General features: G+C 46.3%; 1 protein-coding gene across 2 annotated transcripts in view; it reads right to left on the reverse strand.

The window, feature by feature from the left end:
• LOC140427812 (omega-amidase NIT2-like) overlaps nucleotides 1–6,984 on the reverse strand; it is a 65,707-nt gene extending 58,723 nt beyond the window's left edge. The window contains exon 1 of one of the 2 annotated variants that reach the window (XM_072513491.1): nucleotides 6,856–6,984. The gene's annotated coding sequence lies outside the window, so the exon portion shown is untranslated. The remainder of the gene's footprint in view (nucleotides 1–6,855) is intronic. The other variant, XM_072513490.1, reaches the window with a different exon arrangement.
• Between the last annotated feature and the right edge of the window lie 911 nt (nucleotides 6,985–7,895).

A 7,895-nucleotide genomic window follows, 5' to 3' on the forward strand; every position in this document is an offset into this window, starting at 1 on the left:
CTGACCAATGAAACCAAGCATGCCGAATGCCTTCTTCACCACCCTGTCCACCTGCGACTCCACCTTCAAGGAGCTAGGAACCTGTACTCCTAGATCTCTTTGTTCTATAACTCTCCCCAACGCCATACCATTAACTGAGTAGGTCCTGGCCTGATTCGATCTGCCAAAATGCATCACCTCACATTTATCTAAATTAAACTCCATCTGCCATTCGTCGGCCCACTGGCTTAATTGATCAAGATCCCGTTGCAATCGTAGATAACCTTCTTCACTATCCACTGTGCCACCAATCTTGGTGTCATCTGCAAACTTACTAACCATGCCTCCTAAACCAGAAAGGGTTCGTAAAGGGGAGACAACTAAATGTCAACGTGCGACGGCTATTAGGGGTGATAATGATGCCCCCAGTAGAGGGGGAGGCAGAGATAGTGGCGGCAATGGATGCAGAGAAGGCATTTGACAGGGTGGAGTGGGAGTACCTATGGGAGGTGCTAAGGAGGTTCGGGTTCGGGAACGGGTTTATTAGCTGGGTCAAACTCCTTTATGGGGCCCCAACGGCAAGTGTGGTTACGGGTCGGCAAAGATCGGAGTATTTCCGACTATACAGGGGAACAAGACAGGGATGCCCGCTATCTCCATTGCTGTTCGCGTTGGCAATTGAACCACTGGCCATGGCGCTGAGAGACTCCAGGAAATGGAGAGGGGTGATTAGAGGGGGAGAAGAACACCGAGTGTCGCTCTACGCGGATGACCTACTGTTGTATGTGACGGACCCAGTGGGGGGGATGACAGAGGTCATGCAGATATTGAGGGAGTTCGGAGATTTCTCGGGATATAGGCTTAACATGGGGAAGAGTGAACTTTTCGTGATACACCCTGGGGACCAGAGTAGAGGGATAGAAGGCCTGCCTCTAAGGAAAGTGGAAAGAAACTTCCGATACCTGGGGATTCAGATCGCCAGGAGCTGGGGAACCTTGCACAGACTTAATCTGACACGATTGGTAGAACTAATGGAAGAGGACTTCAAGAGGTGGGACATGCAGCCACTGTCATTGGCGGGCAGAGTGCAGGCAATTAAGATGATGGTCCTCCCGAGGTTCCTATTTGTATTCCAATGTCTCCCTATACTAATTACTAAGGCCTTCTTTAAAAAAATAGACAGGAGCATCACGAGCTTCGTGTGGGCAGGGAAAGTCCCGAGGGTAAGGAGGGGGTTCTTACAACGTAGTAGAGACAGAGGAGGACTGGCGCTGCCGAATTTGGGCGACTACTACTGGGCCGCAAATGTGGTGATGATCCGTAAATGGATGATAGAGGGAGAGGGAGCAGCGTGGAAAAGACTGGAGAGAAAGTCCTGTAAAGGGACGAATCTAGAGGCGCTGGTGACGGCGCCGCTACCGCTCTCACCAAAAAAATTTACCGCGAACCCAGTGGTGGCGGCAACATTAAATATCTGGGGACAATGGAGGCGACAGAGAGGTGTGCTGGGAGCCCTGGTGGGGTCCCCAATCAGGAACAACCATAGGTTTGCCCCAGGGAGGATGGATGGAGGATTCCAGAGCTGGCACCAGTTGGGAATTAGGAGGGTGGGAGATTTATTTATAGACGGGACGTTTGCGAGCTTGGGAGCGTTGGAGGAAAAGTATAAGCTGCCCTGGGGAAACTTTTTTAGGGATATGCAGGTGAGGGCGTTCACAAGACAACAACAGGTGAGGGAATTTCCATTGCTCCCGACACAGGGGATCCAGGATAGAATGCTCTCAGGGGTGTGGGTCGGGGAGGGCAAGGTGTCAGAGATATACCGAGAGATGAGAGAAGAGGGGGAGGAGCTGGTGGACGAACCGAAAGGAAAATGGGAAGAAGAGCTCGGGGAGGAGATAGAGGAGGGTATGTGGGCTTATGCCCTAAGCAGGGTAAATTCCTCTTCCTCGTGCGCCAGGCTTAGCCTGATTCAATTTAAGGTGCTACATAGAGCACACATAACGGGAGAAAGGTTGAGCAGGTTCTTCGGAGTGGAGGACAAGTGTGGGAGGTGCGGCGGAATCCCGGCAAACCACACACATATGTTTTGGTCATGCCCGGCACTGGAGGGGTATTGGAGGGGAGCGACGGGAGTGATTTTGAAGGTGGTGAAGGTCCGGGTCAAACCAGGCTGGGGGTTAGCTTTATTTGGAGTTGCGGATGAGCCGGGAGTGCAGGAGGCAAAAGAGGCCGATGTTGTGGCCTTTGCGTCCCTAGTAGCCCGGCGTAGGATTTTACTCATGTGGAAGGAAGCGAAACCCCCCGGACTGGAGGCCTGGGTAAACGATATGGCGGGGTTCATAAAACTGGAGCAGATGAAATTTGCGCTGAGAGGATCGGCTCAAGGGCTCACCAGGCGGTGGCAGCCATTCCTCGACTACCTAGGGGAACGTTAGAGGGAAGATAGATGACCAGCAGCAGCAACCCAGGGGGTGGGGGGGAAGTTTTATTTTATGTTAATTGATTAGTTTACCACGTTGGTTAGTTACTTGTTATTAGACTGTGGTTATTATGTTACATGTACTGTTAATTTTTTTTTTTCTCTCTTATGTTTGATGTGTAAGGGGGAAAAATTGTGATTGAAAAATTTTCAATAAAATATATTTTAAAAAATATATATATATGGAGTAGCCCAAGAAATACATGAAGTAGCAAATGCAGAAGTCCCTCAAAGGGTTTGCAGCTTGCGCTGCAGTCAATAACTTTCAGAATCTAGAGACTGTGTTTGTCAGTTGAGCTTCGGGATAAACAATCTTGACAGCTGTTGTTGCTGTAACACGATCTCTTCCTTCCGATAGAGTATCCTGCACAGAGATCTTTTGAAGCAAGCACTAGACTACAAACTCTTTCTAATTAATAAGACATCTCAACCAAGCAAAAGTTAATCAAGCTTTGCAATGATCTTTATGCCAGCATCAACAAAATATTTTTTTTGAGAAAGGGAAAGATTATGGACTCATAGAAAAAAAAGTCTACCTGAAGAGACGGACAATTATTCTCAGGAGGACCCCCTTGACAACCACCACTGAGACAGCAGCTTCCTATAAATAGAATCCCTAATTCCAGATACTATAGTAATCAAGGATAGTTTTCCCCCAAACCCCGAAAGGTCAGACAGATGAGTTTAGAGAAAAAGTCGCAACTGTTCACAAAACTTAAAGAACTCCAATCAATTTTAGTGTTACTAAATTATGGTAAGGCATTCCTCCCTAATTATTCTGCATTAGCTAAACATCTCTATGACCGATGTACATCTAAAATTTTCACCAATGAGGACTATAAATCCCTTGGGGAAACTAATGGACAACATACAAAAGGTCATAGATTTAAACACCAGAAAAAGTCAGTCACAGCTTGTTCTTAAGATGAGAATTGGAACAAGAGCAGGAATAGCCGTAGCATACAATAAAGATGAAATTATTCCTATTGGATATTATTCTTACAATTTTACCATTATTGAACAGCGATGCATGCTGTTGAACGAAAACTGACTTTTGTCTCACAAATACTAATTAAAATATGCCCTTTACAGGGCCAAACTCCAATTCTGTTTTAAAAAAATATTTTTTATTTTTCACATTTTCTCTCAAATTTACACCCAACAATAAACAATAATCAGTAACGAATGTAATGTCAATCCCCATATCAATAACAACAATCCCATCCTCCCATCAAACTCCAGACATTAGCCCGCATGTTAACATAAACAAATGACAAAAAGGAATCTGGAATCACCCATAGTCACCATTAACACATACAGTCCCCCCTAATGTTCGATGTGATCCATTTCTCGAAAGTGCATAATGAATAATGCCCATGAATTGTAGAACCCCTCCATCCTTCCCCTCAGTTTAAATTTGACCTTTTCAAACGTCAAGAATTCCAGCAGGTTCCCCCCGCCACGCCAGAGCACAGGGTGACAGGTTGATCTCCACCCCAACAGGATCCGCCTTCGGGCGATCAACGAGGCGAAGTATACAACACCTGCCTCTGCGCCCGTTTCCAACCCCGGCTGGTCCAACACCCCGAATATGGCCTCCCGAGAGCCCGGGTCCAGTTTCACATGCACGACTTTAGAGATTACCCTAAAAACCTCCTTCCAGTAATCCTCCAGCTTTGGGCAGGACCAATACATATGAACGTGGTTTGCGCCCCCCCGCAACGTTCACACACACCTTCTACCCCCTCAATGAACCGGCTCATCCTCGCTCTTGTAAGGTGCGCTCTATACACAACCTTCAGCTGTATCAGCCCCAACCTCGAACACAAGATGGAGGCGTTCATCCTCCGGAGCACCTCACAACAGAACCCCTCCTCCATACCCTCTCCCAACTCTTCCTCCCACTTTGCCTTGATCCCTTCTAATGGCACCTTCTCCTCCTCCAAAATAGCCCCGTAAACCATCTATACTACCCCCATCTCCAGTCCCTCTGTCGTCAGCACCTCCTCCAGCAACGTGGAAGCTGGCTCTGCTGGGAAGCTCTGTATCTCCTTTCTGGCAAAGTCTCGAACCTACAAGTATTGATATATATTCCCCCCGCTCCAGCCCATTCTTCGCTCGCAGCTCCTTCAATCCTGCAAAACGACCCCCAAGAAACAAATCTTTTAGTGTCCTAATTCCTTTCTCCTCCATCTCCTAAAATTTCCAACTCACTTCCCTGGCTCAAATCTATGGTTCCCCTGAATCGGCATTTCCCTTGACTCTATGCCCAGCCTGAAGTGCTGTCGAAACTGCCTCCAAATTCTCAACGAAGCTATTACTATCGGGCTCTCAACAAAGCTATTACTACCGGACTAGGGCCAAACCCCAATTCCAATAGATTTCTTGTCGCACTTCTAAAAGTGGCAGCACGGTAGCACAGTTGGTAGCACTGTTGCTTCACAGCTCCAGAGTCTCAGGTTCGATTCCCGGCTTGGGTCACTGTCTGTGTTAGTCTGCACGTTCTCCCCATGAAAATGAAAATGAAAATGAAAATGAAATGAAATGAAAATCGCTTATTGTCACAAGTAGGCTTCAATGAAGTTACTGTGCAAAGCCCCTAGTCGCCACATTCCGGTGCCTGTTCAGGGTTTCCTCCGGGTACTCCGGTTTCCTCCCACAAGTCCCGAAATACGTGTTGTTAGGTAATTTGGACATTCTGAATTCCCCCTCTGTGTACCCGAACAGGCGCCGGAATGTGGTGACGAATGACTTTTCACAGTAACTTCATTGCAGTGTTAATGTAAGCCTACTTGTGACAATAAAGATTACTTAACTTTATTTGAGCAGATTGCCAGAGATTGAAAGAAAAGCAGCAGCTATTAGACATGGTAAATGGCTCACATTCCTTCAAGACCCTACAGTAGAGTGGGAAGTTGACTCTGAACAGTTTGATTTGGAATCTCTTCCTCAAATGGAGCATTCCCCGAAGAACAAAGAGACAATATTCCCTCCCACCCAAACAATCTCACAGACTACAAACAAGTCTGGTATTCTGATGGATCTTCAATGAAAATACTCTAACCAGATGGATTAATGAAATCCTCTACAGGGATACGACCAGTGAAAGGACAATTTCAGGAGTCCAGATATATCCACAAACAAACCATAGCAATTCCTTTGGGACCCCATACTGCCCAGTATGCAGAAGCTATGCAAGGGGTAGGCTCTGAAAATACAATACTCATATGTACAAACTCAGCATATGCAGGAAATGCATATGAGAGTGATCTTATATGGGAAAGAACTAAACAGAAGACACATAGAATTAAGATGATTAATCAGGACCATATGGCAGACAGCAGCTGTATTGAGGACAGAACAGCCAAACATATAGGTATTACATATCCAAGGACAAACCAAGGGCAAATAGCACAGCTTCGCGAATAACTTTGCAGACGGGGAGGCAAAACAAGCTGTCGCGATGGACCTAACTGTGGTTAAGGAGGCTGGGGTCAATGTCATAACAAGACAACAAATAGCAGAAAATCAAGTTGAAGTTACAAATACTGCTAGACCCTAGTAAAGAAAGCCTGCCTGGATATCCCTCCTAAAACGAAATGGGGTTTGGGGCAGCGCGGTAGCATAAATGGATAGCACTGTCTGTGCAGAGTCTGCACGTTCTCCCTGTGTGTGCGTGTGTTTCCTCCGGATGCTCCGGTTTCCTCCCACAGTCCAAAGACGTGCAGGTTAGGTGGATTGGCCATGATAAATTGCCCTGAGTGACCAAAAAGGTTAGGAGGGGTTATTGGGTTACAGGAATAGGGTGGAAGTGGGTAAGTGGGTCGGTGCAGTCTTGATGGGCCGAATGGCCTTCTTCTGCACTGTATGTTCTATGTACTATATGTGGAGCTAATAAGGGAAGCTCATCAAGGTCCAGGTCATCTCCATGGAGGTGCTGAGCAACATGTGCAGAATTAGGAATGCACTACTGGTGGTCATATATATTAATTGATTGTGATCTATTGCTGCAAATTGCAAAGAGTGTCTTCTCCATAAGAAAGGAGCAGTCACAAGACCACCATTGATTCGACCTGCCAAATCAGATAAGCCAATGGTAAAATGGCAAATTGATTATATTGGACCATTTACCCTTTCCGTGGGTAACAAACCTTATGCGCAAAAAACCCAATACGTCTTGGTGGTGATAAATTGCTGTACCGCGTTTACCTAGTTGTCCCCAGTGCCTTCTGTTCAGCACTCGCAATGACCACAGCACTCTCTGATTTACTGTTCCATATTCACTCACCTTCAGACTCACTCACCTTCAGGTATGGGAGAGAGCACTGGACCTGAGGCACACTCTACTGGGAGAGGAGGGAAAAGGGAACACAAGGCTCGGGGCCCTCACTCACCTCCAGGCAGCAGATAGTACCAGACCTGCGAGGGGCAGTCTTTTTGCTGTACAAGCAGCACGCTGGGTTTGAAGAAATAAATCAACAGTGATTCGCAGGACAGCGGTAAGCTGATTTGTTGATGTGTAACTGATATTAGGGACTGTCTAAACAGCTGAAACTTAAATAACTGTGATGTGGAGATGCCGGCGTTGGACTGGGGTGAGCACAGTACGAAGTCTTACAACACCAGGTTAAAGTCCAACAGGTTTGTTTCGATGTCACTAGCTTTCGGAGCGCTGCTCCTTCCTCAGGTGAATGAAGAGGTCTGTTCCAGAAACACATATATAGACAAATTCAAAGATGCCAAACAATGCTTGGAATGCGAGCATTAGTAGGTGATTAAATCATTCCAAGCATTGTTTGGCATCTTTGAATTTGTCTATATATGTGTTTCTGGAACAGACCTCTTCATTCACCTGAGGAAGGAGCAGCGCTCCGAAAGCTAGTGACATCGAAACAAACCTGTTGGACTTTAACCTGGTGTTGTAAGACTTCGTACTTAAATAACTGTAAACAGTTAAGGATCCAAGCTCGGAGGATAAAGGAGAAGTAAATCTGAAAGTGGAGCCAGGAAATCAAAAGAGCTGATTGGGTGAGTATATTTATATATTCTATAATCACAAGGAGCAGAGAAGAAGGGCCCTAATTAATATTACTTTATACTAGTTAATATTATTTGATATTAAAAGGATACATTTTATTTAAAGGGAAAGACGTGTCAGCAGAACTCCAAGCCGTGGTCTGCTCTTCTTGCTCCATGTGGGAGACCAGGAACGTTTCCAGCTCCCAGGACCACCATATGTGCAGGAAATGTCTCCAGCTGCAGCTCCTGGAAGCCAAAATTTCAGAGATGGAGTGGCCAGGGGACACTGTGGAGCATCCGCCCGACGGAGAGTATCATGGATAGCATGTATAGAGAGGTGGTCACACCACAGGCTCACACTCCACAAGGCAGGAAGGGAATGGGTGATACCAGCAGAGGAAGAGAGTGCAGGAAT

This window comes from Scyliorhinus torazame, chromosome 8, assembly GCF_047496885.1.
Source record: "Scyliorhinus torazame isolate Kashiwa2021f chromosome 8, sScyTor2.1, whole genome shotgun sequence".
NCBI classification, from domain to species: Eukaryota; Metazoa; Chordata; class Chondrichthyes; order Carcharhiniformes; family Scyliorhinidae; genus Scyliorhinus; species Scyliorhinus torazame.